The sequence below is a fragment of the Eptatretus burgeri genome, chromosome 5 (genome assembly GCF_056783735.1).
Source record: "Eptatretus burgeri isolate ZD-2024b chromosome 5, Ebu_testis_v1, whole genome shotgun sequence".
Taxonomy (NCBI): Eukaryota; Metazoa; Chordata; class Myxini; order Myxiniformes; family Myxinidae; genus Eptatretus; species Eptatretus burgeri.
The window spans coordinates 114,176,553-114,198,684 of record NC_140965.1 but is presented as its reverse complement, the minus strand read 5'-3'; the positions used below and the strand labels follow the sequence as shown (position 1 = coordinate 114,198,684).

The 22,132-nt window shown below is 37.3% G+C and overlaps 1 protein-coding gene across 4 annotated transcripts in view; it reads left to right on the top strand.

Moving 5' to 3' along the window:
• The window catches only part of LOC147027200 (uncharacterized), a 101,592-nt gene that overhangs the window by 29,079 nt on the left and 50,381 nt on the right, over positions 1–22,132 (top strand). Inside the window, exon 4 of one of the 4 annotated variants that reach the window (XR_015058728.1) lies at positions 15,367–15,439. The exons of the other annotated variants lie outside the window; for them this stretch is intronic. The gene's annotated coding sequence lies outside the window, so the exon portion shown is untranslated. The remainder of the gene's footprint in view (positions 1–15,366; positions 15,440–22,132) is intronic. 4 annotated transcript variants of the gene reach the window in all.

Genomic DNA, 22,132 nt, shown 5'->3' with positions numbered 1-22,132 from the left:
AAACATTATTTTATATTTTTCTTCAATCCAATATGACGTGACCGATGTCATCAATTATTTTTTTCCAGACATTAAATCCTTCCTCTTTTCCAATGGCCTGATTTCCAATCATCAATTTGGTTTCAGACCAGGTCACTCTACCCTGGATATGCTGTGTCTGCTCTCCCAACAAGGGATGGAGGTCCTCAATGCCGGACATGAAATCGGAGCCATATCCCAAGACATATCACGTGCTTTTGACATGGTCTGGAATCCTGCTCTGCTCACCAAACTATCTTCCTCTGGTATCCAAGGCCATCTCCACTCATGGTTCGCAGACTTCCTCTCCTGTCGCAGTCAACGTGTGGCCCTAAATTGAGTTCTTTCATCCCCTCTTCCTGTCCAGGCTGGAGTTCCTCAAGGCAGTGTTTTGGGCCCTGTTCTTTTTCTGTTTTTCATCAGTGATCTCTCTGACTGGAAAATCCGCTTTATCTCTTTGCTGATGACTCCACCCTCTGTCGTACCATTTGTCATCCGTCAGACCGGCAAGCCGCAGCTTCTTCACTCTGCAGATCTGGATGAAATCACAAACTGGTCAACACGTGGAAACATGTCTTTCAATCCTGAAAAATCTCTCTCTCAATATGTCCCTCCGAAAAGACCGTTTGAACCCCCCCCCCCCCACCATCTACTTTCTCAACAATCCTCTGGAAGAAGTCCTTTTATTCAAACTTCTGGGTCTCACTGTCTGCCATGATCTTTCCTGGGAAAGCCACATTTCCAACCTGGCCTCCAAAGCCAGTTGCCAACTGGGAATCCTCCGTCATGCAAAGTCCTTCCTTGGCCCACCTGAGCTCCTGACCACATACAAAGCTTTCTTCCGCAGCCTGATGGAGTACTGCTCTCCCTTCTGGGCTGGTGCTCCTGCCTCCCACCTTTCTCGGCTTCACCCTGTGGAAACCAAGGAATTTCAGATCATTGGTATCTCCCGCGATGAGGCTGAGTCTTTGGGCCTCTCGCTCTCTCACCGCAGGCAGGTCGGTGATCTTTCTGTCTTCTACAGTCTCGCCCCCCCCCCCCTGCTCTCTCTGCAATTTGTCCCCACCACATTTCTGCAGGGTGCTCAAGGTCCACCAACAACCACCTTCTGGTACAACTACCAAAATCACAAATCACTGTTCACCTTCACTCTTTCATTCCTCTTTTTCCCTGCCTTTGGAATAAACTCCCACACTCCATTCAACCCCATTCTTCCCTCCAGGCCTTAAAAACAGCTGTTCCCCACCACCTCTTATCGTCCCCATCCAAATCCTCGATATTTTCTACTCCCGTTAATCCACCCCAAGCCCAACTCCTTCAAATTCCCTGCTTTCCTTCCTGGAAGTCCCTGTAATGTCCATCTTGTATAACCTGTGTTCCCCACCCCATCCCTCTCCCTTCCACAGATCTAATGTCTCTGTTCCCCACTGTTTTGTTCTTCCCACTCCCGCTCCCTCTTGTCTCATGCCCCCCTTGCTGTGCATTGTGTGTTAGCTCTCACATGAGCCTCGACAAGGTATGCAATTTTTTTTTTTCAGCCAATTCGATTTTGGTTCAGATCCAGCCTTTCAAGTGGGATACAAAACATAAACTGTTCATCCTGGCAGAGGTAACCACCCTTCCGAGTGCCATTCTACTTCGATTTGTTTTGCAAAGTGTCACTCTACGAGTGATTTTTCATTTGTTTGTTTGTGTGATATCTCAAAATGTTGTGGATGGATTCGGATGAAATTTGGGTGTGTGACAAGGGCGAATTGATTAGATTTTGGTGAAGATCCAGTACTAGGATTGTTAAAGGGACTCTTCAATACTGAGAGATAGGGTCAAAACAATATATAGCACGATATCTCAAAGTTTTGGACGGAATGGGACAACTTGGTGGACAGTTTGGGTGTGTAACAAGAAATAATTAATTTGATTTTGGTGAAGATCCAGATATGAGAGTTTTTATCCCCCGCCACGTGGCGGAAGGGGGATATTGTTGTCACCCGGGTCGTCCGTCCGGCTGGCTGGGCATCAACATTTATAGCTGTGAGTGCGATAACTCATAAACTGTTCGCCATATCGATTTGAAATTTGGGTCACACACGTACCACCTGAAAAGGAAGAACCCTATTGATTTTGGGCGTGGCCGGATCCAAGATGGCCGACTGGGGTGGTCGTCCGTCCGGCTGGCTGGCTGGGCGTCAACATTTATAGCTGTGAGTGCGATAACTCGTAAACTGTTCGCCATATTGATTTGAAATTTGGGTCACACATGTACCACCGAAAAAAGAAGAACCCTATTGATTTTGGGCGTGGCCGGATCCAAGATGGCCGATTGGGGCGGCGATCTTGAAAAAAATGTTTTTTTCGCCATATCGATTTGAAATTTGGGTCACACATGTACCACCTGAAAAGGAAGAACCCAATTGATTTTGGGCATAGCCGGATCCAAGATGGCCAACTGGGGCGGCCATCTTGAAAAAAATGTTTTTTGTAATAAATGGAAAACCGCTTATCTGATTTCAATTATTTTTGGTTACTACGTTCCTCACCCCTGGGGAACTTTTTTGAGATGATGACAAAATGGTGTTTTGTTTCCAATTCACCTCCCTCATTATCTGGAATATGTATGACCTTTTTCATTCAATGGTGGGGGATTCCCCATCTCTGATGGTATATTTTAATTTTCTAGTGATTCATCACCAAAATGGGGCCAAAAACGATATATTGCATGATATTTCAAAAATTTATTGGGCCTGATATGTTCTTCTCGATCAGGCATTGCATGGCAGAGGTATGCGCACCACTGAGTGCCCTTCTAGTTATCCCGCCCCCTGGAGGGAGGGAGCGGGATATTGTAATCGTCCAGTTTGTTTGTCTGTCTGTTTGCAACTTTACGGCAAAACGGCTTTAGCAAACACTGTCAAATTGTATCCACAGGTGGGTAATGAACCTCGGACGACTCCATTAACTTTTGGGTCCAATTAGGTCAAAGGTCAGGTCACGAAAAGGTCAAAATCGTTTTTCGCTCATAACTTCGTCAAAAAATGATTTGATTTACTTCAAACTCAGCTTATAGGGAACCTTATTCTATTTGTGACCTAAAATCCTAACAATCCTTTCGTGAAAAATGCATATTTGTGAAGATCGGTAGGGTCCGAATTTTTGGGGGTCATGGTCATCGGTCAAAATTACAAATTTTCCATTAAAACTAAACCATGGTTACGAAAATACAACTTTACGGGAAAACGCCTGGCTCAAACACTGTCAAATTTTATTCACAGGTTGGCAATGAAAGTCTAGAGTCAAAATCGTATTACGATCAGAACGTTTTCATTTATTTGTTATTTAATATTCTTGTTGAACAAATAAACATAAAACAGAATATAAATTGAAAGAATATTTCATTGTTTATTAACAAACACAAATAACAAACCGTTCTCAATACTATATTACATATAGTACATACCTATAATATGGACTGTGTATATATTGTAACTGTGAAAGTGAAATTATTATTTATAGTATGGACACGGTGTCAACTGTATATTTATAGTATATTTTTTTGTCATCATCATGATTCCGCCTCGTTCAAGACCTCTTGCTGGATTTCTGTCGACTCTGAATACCTCCATGTCTTCATCTATATATTCACTTGGCATCAGAACTCGATTTGGAACCAAGAATGTCTCTACGAAGCACATACAACCAACAGACCTCACCGATACCTTTTTTCAAGTCTGGTCGGTGCTCCAAATAGGATCGCACATTCAACAAACCGATTGTTATCCACTGTGTACTGTCACTGCCAATAACTTTAGGTGGTGATGGCAGCTTGGCAGGACAGTTTTGTAATCATTCCATCTCTGTTTTTACATCATTGGCCCTTATCTTTGTTGGATCAAATTGTTTTATGAACAAACCTTCCAAACATTTTACATGGCTGAAGGCAACATTTGCTTGTCCAGGCATGAACCGTGCTTTACCACCCATACACACGACAATCTTGTCCAAAGTTTTCCCTTGAACTTTGTGTATAGTGCTAGCCCAAGCAAGTCGCAATGGAAACTGATGTCTAGCTATTTGCACATGTCCTCTTCACTGCGTAACAGAGAAGGACACGTCATGCTGTTATATGACTGCTGCATTTGCAAATCTATCCTTGTACTGACTATTCCCAATATTCTTTCTTCCAATGCGATCGCTGTCAAATTGTACAAGTATTGCATGGACCTTTCCTTCAAGTAGCTGTATGTGGACGACAGCACCACAAGCTCCATTGACAAGTCCATCTGCTACATCCAAATTCACAACAAGCATGACGTGGGCACCTATGGCAATGTTAAGGACTTCTTGTAGGCCTCCAGCATCGGAGGTCTTAATTGGTTGTTGCAGTTGTATTTGCTGCGTCGCTTTGTCTTTCTTAAAATCTGGAGCCCTTATTTCATGATGAATGCCACGAAGAGTCTTCAAGTACTTTTCATTATGATGGTCCACGTCATCGTTCTTGTAGAAAACATGAACAGCATCATGAGGATAGCTGGCACTCTCATCATAAATTTCTCTACCGCGAAGAGTTCTTATGTCCTCATCCGTACAAGATGCAGTTCTCACTCTCTGCAGCAACTCGTAAAACATCCTGTCATCCTTTTGTCTCATCCCTTCAGTGAGCTCAATCATTTGGAAGTTTTCCTGCCATAGAGAACTGTGTATTCTAGAAAATGCATTAGATGGCTCAGTAAATACATACGATTGGCCAACAGGTTGCAACTGAAACAGATCGCCAACTGCAAGAATGCTCACTCCACCAAATCGCGTATTACTCTTCTCATGTTTTGCGATTTCTTCCAGTCTTCTATGTATGTGGTAGAACATATTCGATCCAACCATTGACACTTCATCAATTATTACTAGGCATAGCTTCTCAAGATGACATCTCAATGTATTGGCTTTATCAGAACTAAGTGGTTGATATTCATTCTTGTTTTCCAAGTGGTAAGGAAAGGGCTGGAATGCAGTGTCATACCATCGATAATAAATTCTGCGACACCCGTGAACGCTGTCAGTAATACTGGAACCTCTTTAGGTTCATACTGACCAGACAATTTTAGTAACCTCATGGTTTCATAGTGAATAAGCTTAATGATATGACTTTTCCCAACCCCTCCTGGTCCACTGAGAAACACATTGTAACACGGAGGTGTTCCACACTTCAAAGCAAGCACTACATCTTTACACCACCGTCGATTAAACGGCATCATTTCCTTCTGTTTCTCATTCAGGGATCTCATCATACTTTGGTATTCATGTGGTGACAGCAGTTGTTTTGATGCTTCTGTAGAGAAAATACCTTGTAGTACAGATTGTTGTCGATCATTCTGTCCTGCATATATATCGGGATTTTATGACAATATTTACATCCCTCTCTATAACTGGACCTTCTGCTTGCTGATCTGCGGCTTGTTGTTGTGCTCCAGGTGCCAATTGATCCCAAACATGCCCTGGTGGTCCATTGTCATCAATGTCCTGCAAAGCTCTGTCTATTGCTTCAACATTTGATGTGTACTTGGCTTCATTTTGATGAACAATTTCTTTCACTTGATTGTAATGAGCAAAGTATGTTTGATGGCCACCTATTATGTCATCATCTTCATTTCTCCATGGGAAGTAGAGCATCATCAGATTTCTATATTTCGATTCCCCTGCCTCTTTCTCACGATGGAAACGTAGTACAGCCTCTTGTCCACGTTTATGCATTGTACCCATCATGGGGCAACTTAGCTAAATATAGCATAACAATTGTGCATTTTGTGAGGAAAGCACCAAATTTGGCACACTAGTAGCCTATCATATTATGAACAGATTTGGATATTGGGCCATCTCAAATTCAGCTGCTGATGGCTGTGGCAGCCATTTTTCAAAATGGCTGCCAGTGGTTACTGTTATGACACATATCTGCTTTACTGGAGAGGAATGCAGGTTGATAGTGAAAGTTTATTTTCTAATAAAGGTCCAATAATGGTCAAAGAAAGTAACAATTTGATTTGGTTGAGAAAAAAAGTTAAAGTAGACTAATTAGTCTTCTTAAGACATAGATTCTGAATGAAAACCAATGATAAACATTCATAGCACTATTGGCTTGGCACATGGTAGTAGAAGTGGTGTGCGTGCATATTGACCCCGGAATCGCGCACGGTTGAGTTGCCAGCTTACACTTGTTGACTTGATTCATTGTTATTTTGTTCTGTGCCCATAGAGTTCTCTCTGCTATCCCATTGTTAACCGTAGTTCATCAAGTTGAGTTTGGTTTGCGGGGTGCAGTTTGGTCATAGGATTATCTCAGTCACGGATTACCGGGTTATGAGGTTCTGCATGTATTTCCGTTCTGCCTTCACGGCGCAAGTTCCAGTTTGCTACTGAGTGAGGAAGTTCTCTCTTCGTACCGGCGTGTTGGCGAGATATCTTTACCATGATAACTCGTTAGTTTTCGGGTTATCTTCGTTCCATTGACGGCAATGCCAAACCATTTGTAAGTTGTTTTCCATTCTAGTTTCCATTTTCATGACTAGGCTAATTTGTTTTGGTCAGTTTGTTGAGTAACCCTTCCGTTTTCTGAAACTGCGTTTTTATTGACTCTTACAGTCAATCGCAGCACATCGGCTCGAAGTAACCTAAATATGGATGAATTCGGTCGTATTGGGAATGAAGCCATGTAACTTAGATGATGGGTGTGAATTGTCTATGTACCGTCACCAGCGTCTGTAGAAGATTTTACAAGTGGCAATAGTATTTATGACTATGGGCTAGGAGAAAACCGGTTTAATTAATAACTAATTTATCCTACATTGTGTCATACCACTGTACCTGTCAACAATGCTTCAGACTGTGTCACGCCTGGACCTGGTCTGGGACCGCAATGTTGCTGATTCGCTGAAAGGCAGTGTAAAAGGAGTGCGTAGACGTGTGGTCGGAGCAGCAGTTGTACCTGGAAACTGGCAGAACTTCCTCCGAGTGGACACCAACAAGACTGAGTTGTTCTAGTTCCTATCAGAAGCTATCTTCAGGTGGTTTGACCAGGATGACAAGCAGCTGGTTATCACTGATGGAGAGGCAGTCCTAAGCAAGCCACCGCTGTTCGACCTGGCCTTGCTCGCCCCATGAAGAAGCTGACAGTCGCATGTTGTTGTATGCATCCCATGCAGCCAACCATGGTCACCACAAGATACTGATCAAGATAGTTGACACCGATGTTGTGGTGTTGGCTGTGTCAGTGGCCCAGGAACTGCAACCAGAAGATGAACTGTGGCTAGCATTTGGCACTGGGAAGAGTTTTCGGTACCTGGCAGCCCACAAAATAGCAGCTGGCCTAGGACCAGAGAAGGCACAAGCACTCCCAATGTTTCACGCTCTGACTGGGTGTGACACTGTATCTAGCTAGCTTTGCTGGACATGGTAAGAAGACTGCTTGGACAATCTGGACTGTTCTGCCAGAACTTAGACGCACTGCTGAAGCTATCCTCTGCACAAAGTGGCATACCAGACGATGTCATGCACACCATCAAGAGGTTCGTCATATTTCTCTATGACAGAACCAGCACGTGCAACGACATTGACAAGGCCCCGAAGAAACTCTTCGCGAAGAAGAACAACGTGCAGCTGATCCCACCAACCAAGGCAGCTCTGGAGGAGCATGTGAAGAGGGCGGCCTACCAACGAGGCCATTTGTGGGGTCAAACACTGCTACCAACGCCAGAGCTGCCTCCTCCATCCAGCTGGGGCTGGGTCAAGAATGACGGGGTGTACGAGCCACACTGGATGAAGCTACCCAAAGCAGCCCACACCTGCTATGAGCTGGTATCGTGCAAGTGCAAGAAGAGCTGTCTGAAGCGTTACAAGTGCAAAAAGGCCGTACTTGAATGCACAGCTGTTTGTGTGTGTGTGTGTGTGTGTGCGTGCGTGCGTGCGTGCGTGCGTGCGTGCGTGCGTGCGTGCGTGCGTGCTCACAAAATTGAGAGAATATTAACAGAGCAGACTGTGTCACTGATTCAGAACATTTAAATCAGACATCTCTCGATCAATTTCTATGAGTGAGATGTCGGTATTCGTATGAATGAGACGCAGCCCATGATTCGTTTGCATCCATGCTCAACAACCACTTTACATAAGCAATGTTGGTATTCATATCAATCAGACGCAGCCCGCGATTCGTTTGCCACTATGCTCAACAACCACTGATTTTACATTAGCGATGTTGGTATTCATATCAATCAGACGCAGCCCTTGATTCGTTTGCCACCATTCTCAACAACCAATTTCTATGACTGAGATAGTCGTCCGGTACAACAAATAATTAGCAGCCATCTTGCAAAATGGCGGCTATCTTTAAACTTGAGGTGGCTACAGGTTATGTTTTTCTTAATTCAGCTTTTAATAAATGTTCAAACCAATGTTAGAGTGAAATTATAGTAACCGCTAGCGGCCATTTTGGAAAATGCTTGCCACAGCCATCAGCGGCTGAATTTGAGATGGCCCAATATCCAAATCTGTTCATAATATGGTCGGCTACTAGTGTGCCAAATTTGGTGCTTTCCTCACAAAATGCACAATTGTTATGCTAAGTTTCCCTACTACCATGCCATTTTGTAATTTGATACGTTCACATTTGGACGTACCAATTTCTGCTGTGACATCTGGTTGATGATCAGAACCATGGTGCATATCATCATCACCATAGTCTACTGTGTCCTTAGCAGCATACTCTGCCAGGCATGTCATTTAGTGATTCAGCTCTTGCTGAATACCTATCTAACAAACTCTTTTGGTACACGTCTTCACTCTCATCATCTCGATCTTGTAAGCCACCATCTTGTCTGCCAGTTCGTTCCCTGTTATTCCGACGTGGCTTGGCACCCAGTGGAAAGTAGTGCTTCTGATAATTTGTTTGATATCTGCAGAATTTCATTTGAGGCTTCTGGATATAGTCGGGTAAATCTACAACAAAAAATAGCCTTACCCCCAAAAAATTGATACAAAAGGTTTTTTAACGGTTTTTGGGTAGGGTTTGACCTCCAAAATAACATACTAAAAATCTACTCGAATCCACCTACCAGAAAGGGCCTATTTTCAAGATGGCGTCCAAAATGGCCGCCGTGGGCTTAAATTGTCATAGAATGGGCACTAGTTGGCCTATATTTGCGATTTTTGTGTCAATTTCTATGTTTCGGAGGTCAACAAATCTATTGAAATCATTTTCAAAGTTGATCAGTGATGGGAAAGCCTTAAATCCAAGATGGCGTCCAAAATGGATGGCGTAATAAGTTCTGGGCGGGTCTAAGCCCTGATCTTGTCATCGAACAGACCTTGATGAGATCCCTGAAGAGCACTGGTGGCTTTACACGCGGAAGTGGGATGGGTGAAGAACAACGGTCTCTATGGACAATGTCAATGCCGGTCACGTCGGAATACAACAGTGCGATGCAGGAATTCACTGATCTTTTGTACACGACTAGTGAACAACACAAGGAATCTAGTGGCGCAAGGATGGAGAGAGATGCTTCTGACCTAGCCAAAATCAGTTCAAAACTCAGTGAATGCTCTCCGTTTTCTCCAGATCCCTCACGAAGAAATGTTGTGACTGGAGTAGTGGCCGCGTCGGATGTGAATGTCCACGAGCATAAGTCTGTTGGAGAGAAGATTATGGAAAGTATGGTCAATAAACCCGCTTTCACATCTTCCTTCAAACGAAAAGACAGAGCCAAAACACTTGGAGATGTATCTTCAGTCAAACTTGGTCCAGACAGAGCAATTGACCCTGCTCTACTCTTTCAAAGATTTCTTGTTGTGTCAAAAACAGGAGACATTTCGTTGGAAGATGTCATGGGCTATGAGATGAGCCCATTTCCCCCTGCCCTGTTTGAGGGTATAGGTATTTTCAGAAAGGCTGACAAACCTCAATTAGTTCAAGCTATCAGAGACCATTCTGCCAAAGTGTCAAATGATACCGTGTCTGACTCTGTTCCCCAAACTGAGCACTATGTTCTTGATGGTGGCTCCTTGCTGCATCGTTTGTCATGGACAGCCGGGGACAGTTTCAATGTGATAGCCAAGTCGTATGCTGACTTCACTATTCGTCACTATGGAAAAGCAACAGTCGTTTTTGATGGTTATGATGATGGACCATCTATTAAGGACAATACACACAAGCGATGTGGACATATTGTTCATCCCGAAGTCAGCTTCACACCTGGAACAGAATTCTCTGGCAAAAAGGATGAGTTCCTGTCCAGGAGCTCCAACAAGCAACAGCTCATCAACCTCATCAGTGAGGAAATGAAGAAAATTGGCTTGAACGTAATTCATGCACCAGGGGATGCCGATGTAGACATAGTAAAAGCGGCAGTGACATCATCATACCAACAATCAACTACCCTGATTGGAGAAGATACAGATCTGTTGGTGCTATTATTGCATTATGCTAGCGTCGACAGCAAAGAACTGTATTTTCGTTCTGACAATTCATCCAGGAACTGGAAGGTGCACAATATCAACCAGCTGAAAGTATCATTGGGTGAAGAGCTATGCCCACATCTTCTCTTCCTTCATGCCTTCACTGGGTGTGACTCGACATCTCGAGTATTTGGAATTGGAAAAAAAGTCAGCATTTCAGAAACTGGCAAAGGGGGATTCAGCAATCAAGACTTGTGCAAACACCTTCCTTGTCCCCAACCAAACAAGAGACATGGTCGTGGAAAACGGCAACAATGCCATGAAAGTATTATTTGGAGGACATCCCTGTGATTCCCTCGCCAAGTTGTGATATAATGTCTTTGTGAAGAAACTGGCTTCAGCTAAGTCGTTTGTCACCCAGAACGTCTGCCACCAACAGCATCTTCAACAAGGTTTCACTCTCTGAGAGTATACTATCAGATTATGGTCTGGATGGGGAGGAACGGAAACTTGAAGGCAACAGACTGGGGTTGGAAACTGGAGGACAATAAACTAGTTCCAGTCATGTCAGACAAGGACGCTGCTCCAGAAAAGTTGTTGAAGATGATCGGATGCAACTGCACAACTGGCTGTAGAACAAGTCGCTGTAGCTGTAGGGGATACGGTCTGCCATGTTACAGCGTCTGCGGACCCTGTCAACTTGATACTTGCGAAAATCCTTTCAACAAGACAGTATCGGAGGACGAAGAGGAAGCATAGTTTATCTATGGTAAATGCTACTTCAATGAACGAACTTTCGTTGATGTTTTCGATTTACCCTAACTTGAAGGCATTTTAATTGAAAGTACATTCTAGAGGAAATGGTGATCATTGTGAGAGCCGATTAATTTATTACTTTCTAAATTACCAAAGCATATTTTTATTTATGTTATGCACAAGATGGTCAATTAATTCTGATCACTACACACGGGACAACTTTTCAGGTAGACACTATTTGAAGGATTGGGCATGACCTCCAAAACATAGGAATAAACACAAACACTACAAATGTAGTCCATTTATTGTCTGTTTTAAAACAAGTACACGCCCATGGTGGCCATTGGGGGGGGGGGGGTCATTTTGGACGCCATCTTGGATTTAAGGCCTTACCATCACAAGTCAACTCTGAAAATGATATCAGGTGATTTGTTGACCTCCAAAACATAGAAATCGACACATACATCACACAAGCACAGCATTTATTGACAATTTAGTAGCAAATTTATGCCCATGGCAGCCATTTTGGAGGTCAAAACCTACCCAAAACCGTTGAAAAACCTTTTGTATCAATTTTTTGGGGTCAAACCACAAATTTACTCTACGAATATTCTGTATTCCTTATATTTTGAAGGGTCTGTTGCACCGCCATGGAATCTGTATGAATGACTCGATGTTGGTCGACTTTTTCATTTGTTTGAAACCAATCTGTAGCTTCTTTAATGGCCATGACTTCTGCCAGTGTTATAGGTGTGTTATCTGGGAGTCTTCCGAAGTCTATGGTTTCCTTCTCTGTGACAACTGCCCATGACGTAATTCCGTTTTTCTTTCTAGTGGCGTCAGTATATACATGTTTTGTTCCAGGACACTTCAGCTGTTCAATTATTTTGTTGGCTTCTATTGCAGCTGTTTCTGGTCATGTTTTCTTGTTTACATCATTAGTAATGAGTATGTTTAACTCTTTATATTCCCATGGCGCAGTTAATTCATACGCCACTTGGCTCAGCTTTGGGATCTTGTATTCATTTTGTATTCTGGCCATGGCAATTGTCCAGGTTATTGCTGGAAAGACTTCTGGGTCTTTGACTAAGTCTTTTTCAAAACTCTTGACTGCTTCTGTTGTATTCTCTTTCGAGGCTTTTCTTACTAAATATTTGGCCGCTTCTTCTCTTATGAGGATTGATGCTGGCAGTATATTTGCTTCTTTGAAAACCAATAAAGATCTTGCTTCTCTTGGTAGTTCCAAGGCTATCTTTAGCGCTGTCTTCTGAATGATCCATATATCTATATTGAACGTTAGTAGGGTGAATATACTGGTTCTGGCTCACTTTTCCCCATGTAAATGAATGGGGGATTTTCAGCGATTCATATTTTTTTTCCCTAAAAATAAACCCCCTTTTTATCCCAAGGTATATTTATTTGTCTCCCCTTTTAACCTGGGGACACTTTTTTTTTTTTTCAAATAATCCATGCAATAAGATAAAGATTTGTTCAAGTACTAAAGTGGTAATGTGATTTGTTAAAGGTGATTCGAAAGAAACATCTGAAACGTCTAAGCCTCGGGACACTCTTTATCAAATAACCGATGCATATTGTTTAGCTCACTCATTGAACCTATAAAGATTTGTTCATTCAAAAAATTCCTTCAATAGTTTAATTTTCTTTGCACAATAATCCCCATCTAAAATATTTAAAAACAAAACATTTGAATCTTTATATTTTTTAAGATACCCCTTTTGTGCCATTATGAAATGATAAACTTCTCTTAATGCTCTTGTTTGACCACCTCCTGAGCCACATATCATTTTGAGATTATAGTAAATTGTTTTTTTCATTGTTCAATTGATAACCATCAAAGTTTTCAGTCCATTCAAGGATATTCATTTTTTTCTTTACATCCTCCAACTTACTACTTTTTAAATTGATTCGCTTATTTGTTTTATTTACCTTTGTTTTAGTTATTTTTTCAACAAGACTTATTTGATATTTTTCACATTCATTATGTTTTCCATTTATATACCAAGACTGAGATTTTCTCCACTCATTAGTTTGATTAATACTTGGTTTGACCATTTATATATTGCAAAAAAACACGGCGGTAGCCCTTAAAAAACCCTAACCCATCTTCCCATCGTTAAAACACAATCTATTCTATTCACTCTATCATACAATATCCATATGGAACACAATCTATTCCATTATCTAAAATAAATCTCTTATCATCAAAGGCTCCTAATGCCTTTTTATTTACTTCTTCACTATATATGTTATGTTTATAACTTCTTATTGTATTCATTTTCCTATATTCTTCTTTCTTATTCATCAAACAATTATAATAATTTCTAAAAGTTATTGATTTCTTTATTACATATTTCTTTATTCCCTTTAACCTCTTATCAATCTGATCACCATACTTATAAGCATATGCCTTTGCTCTCAATCCAATAAACTCACTCATTACTTTTCTACCCAACTCATCCTTAAACTTACCAATAACCTTTTCATTCTTTTTGGAAAATAACTCACTCTTCTTGCTGAAATTACTTGTATCATATATTCCAATATTTTTCTTCATATCTTTATAAACATCATCAGTTTTTATATCTAGGATAAAACTATCAGTGTCCATATACAACAATGAAACATTTTCACCATACTCTTTCTTTAAGTCATTATACAAATAATCATACATCAATATCTTTGATAAATCAAGAACTGCTGTTCCAATATAAATTGGTTTATCCATTACAATACTTTCCTTTTTCATATGAATTGCAGAAAAGTTCTCTGAAAAAACCTCTTCTCTCTCAAAACTTGGTTTATTTATCAATCTCGAAGCTTCTTTCCAAGATGTTGCGAATCTAATGTTTTGCCTGTTTCTAACATTTTCCATAGTCTTTCCAAATACAGCATTATTCATTAATTTATAAAAGTCCCCTTCAAATTTTACTTTTGTATTTGCTCTCATATCTGCATTGAAATGAATATACTTTTTCACCCAAGGACTTTGTTTAAATTTTAAAACTCTATGAATTTTAGCTACTCTCAATCCTTCTCTCAAAAACTGTTTTAAGCTTCTCTGATGCAAAACATATCCCTCTTTATCATAGAATGTTGTTAATAACTTTTCTGTTGATTTGCCTTTAATATTAAAACTTTTATGATAATCACTGAACCATTCTTTCTTTGGGGTTTCTTTCTCACATGCAAAAGGAAGGTCTTTATGCTTATTATGAAGATCACTCGGGTACCTCAAATCAACTTCAAAATAATAACCTTCTTCTTCGTCATTCAATTCCTCTTGAGAAGAAATAACAATATTCATCAAAGCCTTTTCATAATCCTTTTCTTCCACCCACTCTAATTTACCATAAGGCAGAGATCGAGACATTGCCCTACCATACAAATTATTAGCATCAAAATACATCAAATAATTACTATCTTTTTCACTATCATAATTTGGAAGATATTTATTATTTGCTTTAGCATATCTTTTTCAACATACTTGTGATATTCCACCTCTCTTAGACTTCTCAATCATCAAAAGCATATCAACATCACTGATTAAATCTATATCTTGTTTTGTCATTTTCAACATTGCACTCCAAGCTAAACCAGGAGCTGTGAAATAGTGGGCAGGATCTAATCCATAACAATTTTTATTATGACAGAGTGATCTAAAAGCTTCAAACACATCAGCTAACAATAAAACATCTGTTTTTAGATATAAATCATGATATTCTCCAAGGTTCTTTATCTTAAATATTTTCCATATTTCTTGTGCGTGTTTATATTCCTTATCACTTATCTCTTCTTCATAAAGGTTATTATAGAAACTTTCTTTTGAAGGAAGTTGTGTTTCTTTAAATCTCATAAATGAATCCATATAACCATAAGGATAAATTCCCTTACTTGTAAGAATTTTCTCTTTACTTTGAATTTCATTCCTTGTTTGAATTTCCTCTCTCGTAAGAATTCCTTCTTTAATCAGAATTTCATCTTTAATCTGAATTTCCTCTTTAGTTAGAATTTCATTCATTGTTCGAATTTTCTTTATAATTGGAATTTCATCTTCAGTTAGAATTTCTTCATTAATTTCCTCATTAATTAGAGTTTCCTCTTTACTTTGAATTCTCTCTTTAATCTGAATTTCCTTTTTAGTGAGAATTTCCTCTTTTGGAAAGAATGAATCAAGATTTGGAAAAGAGTCCATGGAGCTTAGATTTGATGCGAGGTAGGCAAGTGGTGTTCCCATAAACTTGTAAGAATCTAGAAACCTAATACGAGTTAAAGGTTTTGTGAATATCATTTTTGTAAATGAAATATACTTTTGACTTGTGTTTGTTATGGCAGAAATATTCCCTAGTGTTTTTGAAAGTTCATTTATAAATAGATGTGTATCATAGTTGGCGCTGTTGTGAAGAAAGACTGGAATAAAAGAAGGTAATTTATAATTAAGATTACAACAGGAATGAGCGGGACCCATATATTTACCAGTAAGATGACAATGATCTCTAACTTTAGACTCCTCAATTTCCTCCTCACAAATATGACAGATATTGTTCTTTCTAAATTCTAATTTTTCTTCTTTGGTTAATTTCATCGGTTCATTTGTTTCTTTCATTAATTTAGTTAGTCTTATGCAATCCTTTTCTAATCGTTTTACAAACTCTTGTGAAGCATTTTTTCCACTATAATGTTCAAGTTTATTATACTTTTCTCCAACAGATGATTTGATTATAATAACAGAAACCACAAGGAATATGTTTTTGATATTTATTTGTAGATGATTCTTTTGGATTAGAAGTAGTATTTATCTTTTTAAGGATACATTCAAAATCAGCATATATCACAAATGGGTGCATGATAGATTTATTATAATCTTCAAAAGAAATCTTTTCACCAGGTTCAGGCATTGTAATTACAGCTGATTTATGATTACTACAATATTTTGAATGTTGTTCTAATCGTTCTTTTGTATGAAATGAATTAAGACATCGCTTACAAGGATATATTTTGTTTGCTGTTCTGAATACCTGAGAAGAGATTAATCTTGATAAATTATTGATGTATGTATAATGTGAATTCTTTCCAACACTAAAATAGAAAAGATCGATGTGTGTTTCTTCATTTTTATAGTTGTTTGAAATTTTTAATATTTGAACTTTGTTTGTATCCGTTAATCCATATACATTAATAGAAAGATTATTCTTTTTCTCAAATTTAGGAATATCTGTTAGTGGCATTGGGAATTTAAAATCTTTAATGTCCAAGGTATTCTCATATTTCATGTATTGTTTTACTCTTTCTGAATTACATTTTGGTGGATGAAATTGAGCAAGAACAGACCAGAGAAAACATTTATTATAATTGTTCTTAATATTAACAACTGCCTTCTTTAGTTTTATTTCTTTTGGTAATTCAATATAAGAAGAAGCTTTAAGAGGGTTTGATTTTAGAATGTGTATATCTAAAAAGATGATTTTTTTAATATTGAATCCACTTCCTACCACTGTATTATCAACATCCTCCTCTTGTCTTGATAGTTCTTCATAAACCCCACTATTCAAAAAATCTTGAAATGATGTTATAAAATGAAGATCTGTTCTCATATAAGGAGTATGTTCTTCATCTTGTCTTTTCATATTCATTTTCACTCCCATATAAAACTTTAAAGTTTTCATTTCTTTTAATGTCTTTTTAATAAATTTTTCAACATCGGGTTTCACTATTTCAATTGATTCAGCTATTGATGATGGACCGGGTTCTCCAAATTGAAAAATCCTTATTTTTATATGCCCTTTAAATGCCCCATCAATGTTTTCAATATAATAGTCTCCCTTTACTTTAAACTCATTTTTCTTGTGTTTTTGTGATTGAAGATGTCTATTATAACTACTCTTCAAAACATCCTTTGAGCAGATATCACAATGTTTTCTTTCCAACTCAAGAGGAGATATTTTATGAAACAGATTAAATGTGTGTTTGTTGGTTCGGAGGTGTTTTCTATAATGTTTATATTCGTGATTACAAACATCGCAGTATGTTGTATTCACCATATTTATATAATAAATCTTTGCTTAAACTAAAATTTTCTTGATGAAAATTTCGTTTATTTTACAGGTGAATCTGTGCTTAAAACCATTTTATCCTCTAACTTTTTCACTTAATAAATACAATGTTTCAAGACACAAAAGACAAGTTTCAATCAATCTCTTCATTTGTTAAAGATACTGAGAAATATGTCAAGGATGTAAAATTGAACAAAGATAAATATAACAACTATTGGATAAAAACAATTATGGTAAATAATATGAGTTCTTCACTTTCCTTCAGTGGAAGGGCTTTTAGTATACCTGGTAGAACATCAATTAAAGTATCTCTAACAAAAGTTTCTCCTCTCCTTCTAGTAATATATTCAAAACTAGAAAAAGCAATGAAACAAGAAAAAGTATCAAAAAACAAAAACCTTATGGATGAAGCTTTAGAAAGAAAAGATAAGACCATCTGTAATATGCAAGGAGAAATTTGTATTTTTTTCAACAACCCTAAAGATGTAAATCCTGATGAAATAAAGGATGTTAACATATCAGGTGAAATGACATTTCGTTCAATAGTAATTAACGATCATTTTAAAATTACCTTTAATATAAAAAATGTTGTCGTTGAATCTGATAATGAAAAAAAGTATATCGATATCGATGGTAATATACAACTGAAAGTATAGATGAATTTCAGTTTAAGTAAAGTTTTACTTTATAAATATGCTCGACTTTCCTGATTCTCCATATGAAAAATTTCAGAATTGTCCTGCGTGTGAAAGACGGGGATTAAACACAGAGTCAAAAGCCTATAAACAATGTATATTCTGTGATTATCTTCTAATTAATGATAATAAAAAATATAAAAAGGAAAATAATTCTTTTAGATTTACACCAAAAATGAATTACTTTACAAGATTGATTAGAGAAATGAATGGAAAGTATGAGGGTGATAACACACCTTTCCTTACAAGGGAAGAAACTGAACGTATAAGAGAAATGTTCAAAGGATTGTTGTTATATATTATTCATGGATGTAATTTTCAGGGAAATATCAACACAAGATATTGTATAAATAAAATAATGGATTATCTTGAAATTAAACCTGAACTTCGGATAAAATATAGAGTTTCTAAAAAAGCCAATAATAAATTAAATAACCTGTTTTCCAAATATATAAATGAATGATTTTTTACCCATTTGGGAAAATAAGATAAAATTTAACAACCATAAAAATCTCCCAAATTCATTAAGATGTCTCATAGTTGGTTCAAGTGGATGTGGAAAAACCTGCTTACTTTTAAAAATGCTCCTCACTCCCAACTTTTTAGATTATGATAATTTAATAATTTTCACAAAGTCGAGTTTTCAACCAGAGTATCAACTACTCTCACAAGGTTTTAATGCTGGTCTTCAAAAAGAAGATATAATCGGTTTATTTAAACGTCAAAAAACCTAAATGATTATAACATTGAAGATATAATTCAACTATTTTGTGATACACAGAGATGTAAAAAGAAATCAAATCCTATAACTTGTATTCTTAGTGATAATACGGATGATATACCGTCTCCCCAAGATTTGGATAAATCAAAAAAGAACCTCGTTATCTTTGATGATTGTGTTAATGAGAGAAACCAAACGGTAATGGACAGCTACTACACAAGAGGGAGACATTCTTCTTGTAATTGTATTTATCTTAGTCAATCATACTTTCAACTTCCTCGTCGTTCCATCAGAAACAATGCTAATACTTTTATTTTATTCAAGTTAAATTCAATAGATATCAATAATTTTTGGAGAGATAATTGTTCTACATTATGTAGTAAAAAGAAATTTGAGGATTACATGAAGCACACGACTGAAAAATATAAATATATTGTTGTGAAACAAGATGAGATATTAAGGGATATATTTTTTGTTTTATAAACAATTACATATATAAATTACAACTATTATTATAAATCTTGTGGGTAAATCTGCTTCTGGAAAAAACTTTCATAAATCAAGGTTCTTGTGTAGTACAAATGAGAATATTGTAAATTTACTTTAAAAACACCCCGTGATACGCATTGTATCAACAACAACCAGAGCAAGAAGACCTGGAGAAGTAAAAGGTGAAGATTATCACTATATTTCAGTGGAGGAACATATGCGATTGAGGAATGAAGGACAAATATTTGAGGAGGTTTCTCTTGGTACAACAAAATATTCACATTGTAAGAGTGAGTTAAGGAAACTAAAATCTGGTGGTGTTGGGATATTAGAAACTAATCCAGAAGGAACGAGACAAATTATTAAACATCTGAGCGGAGTGAAGATTTTATCATTCGGTTTTGATGTTGATGAAGAAACTCAATGCAAACGTATGAAAAGCAGAGATGCAAGTATTAGTGAAGAAGAAATTACAACTCGCATTAATGTTAATAAAGAAAAGGATTTATTTGAACACATCTACTTGAATGATGAAGAAAAGGAAAATTTCCCTGTTGATCTTTACAATTCATTAAATTATATTTTACAATAAATAAATGGATGCAATAGAAAGAGCAAGAAGATTTAAGGAACATCAAGAGTTGGTTTCAAAAGTTGTAAAACAGCAGGAAGACATAAAGAAGAAACGCAGACAGAAACTAACGGGCGAAGAAGCATTTGAAAGAAAACAAGAGAAATTTTTTAAACCACTTTTAAAAACTTCCCAAGAAAAAATGAAAGATGTTTCCACAGTTCCCACAGTAGAATATACTCCCAGAAAGCTCCAAATGTTAAAAGATTTCAGTCAAATGACGGAGGAAGAATTAGAGCATTTAGGAGAATTAGAATATGATGATGAAGGTTTATTTCAACAACTGGAAGAGATTAATCAACCCCCTGATTATATTGTGAATGCTGTTCAAAACAATGAATATTCAGCGGATTCAAAAACCAAAGCAGGACTCATTCCAACAGAACAACCAGCAATATTTCATCTTGTTCAAGAAAAGGTATTGATATTTAATGATGAATTAAGGTTCTTGGGTTCTGCTCAACCCCCTGTTAAACTAACTCCGAGATTAATGTTTCTTCTCACAAAAGATGGAAGACAAGGTTCAACTTTGAGGGATGAATCAAAGTATATTGATAAACCATTGGATATGGAAAATAATGATGATAGAGTATATATTGATCTGCTGAACACTCTAAATTATAAGGTTATTCTTTCTGGTAAAAGTAGGAAGAATGAGAAGGAGAAACACATTATTCAGGCTTTAAGTATCCTTGGTTCAGGTGTTAGTTTTCTTCCAAATGACCCATCGCAATTAGTTAATAGACTGTTATTGTTGTTAGGCAGTAAGAAGGCTGGAAATAACAATTGTTTAAATGAAGCATCAGCCATTTTAGACCAGTTGATGAACATGAAAATAATTAATAAATATCAAAATAAAGACATTTTATCTCATTAAATAAGATGAGAAGCACAATCCTTAGTTTCAATTTCACAACAAGCGACCACACATCTTCATTCCCATACCCAGTACAACTTGACACAACAAAAGAATATGAGGCATCTTTATTGTCCATGGAAACTTATAATACCTTATTTAATATAACCGAGAAAAATGACAAGTTTAGTTATAATCCGGGAAGTGGATACAAAACGATAACGGTCTCACCCGGAGCATATGAGATTTCTCAAATATCTTCCGAAATTGCTCATCTTATGAAAGAACAGGGTGATGAACCAAAAAATATTGTTATAAACATTCAAAAACATACTTCAAAATCAACGATTAAAGTTAAAAATAACTACAAGGTTGATTTCACAATTGATAATTCATTTAGAGAGTTATTGGGTTTCTCCTCAAAAAAGATTGAAACTCATGGGACGTTTTACAGTGATAATGTCATTCAAATATCCTCAGAAATAAATTCAGTGTTAATTCACTGTGATTTGATTGATGGTGCTTATAATGATGGAAAAAAAACAAATACAATATTTTCATTCAGCGCATACTCAACCCCAATTGGTTATAAATTCAATATGGAACCCAAAAATTTGGTTTATCTTCCTGTGTCAGGAAAAACCATACACAGAGTAAATTTTAGGATAACCGACCAAGATAATCGTGTGATTTCTTTTAATGGAGAAGTTATATCCATCAGAATTCACCCACGTGAAGTTTTCCAATAAATAAATACGATGGTTATTGTGAGGAAACACGAGTTGGGAAAATATAAAATAATTACAGGGGATGGGATGTTCCTTTCCCCATACTACAAGGGTGAAGGTATGTATCTTGGTAGAGGATACTATAAACCTAAGAGACAAAGGGGTGTTGGACATCAATTTAGAGGAGATGGGATAATTGATACTCTCATGGGTATTGGTTCAACTATTCTTAAACATAAAGATCTAATTGGTTCAACTGCTTTTGCTGTGGGAAATGTAGCAGGTGCTGTAAAGAGTATAAAAGATGCTCAGAAGGAATCTCATAAATTACAAGCAATAAAAGAAATTAAGAAAAGCAAAACTCAGTTGTCCCCCCAAGAACGACAGAAAATAATTCAAATACTTGGATCAGGGTTTCAAAAGTTTTAACATCTTTTTCCTAAATAAATACAAGTATGGAAGCAATTGATAGTATCTATGATTTGGATGATACTATTATTATCTCAAACTCCACTAAAAAGAAGATTACTTCAAGGTAAATGCAATAACTGGAACAGACTGGAATACGAATGGTACAAAAAGTTTTGAAATAAATAATCAACAAACCTATTTGAATCTCTCCGAAAGTTTCTTGTTGTGTAAATTTAAATTCACTAAGGCTGGGAATAACACAAACGCTACACTTGTAAATGATTTCTTCTGGAAAATGTTTGATAGTGTGCGTTTGTATATTGGA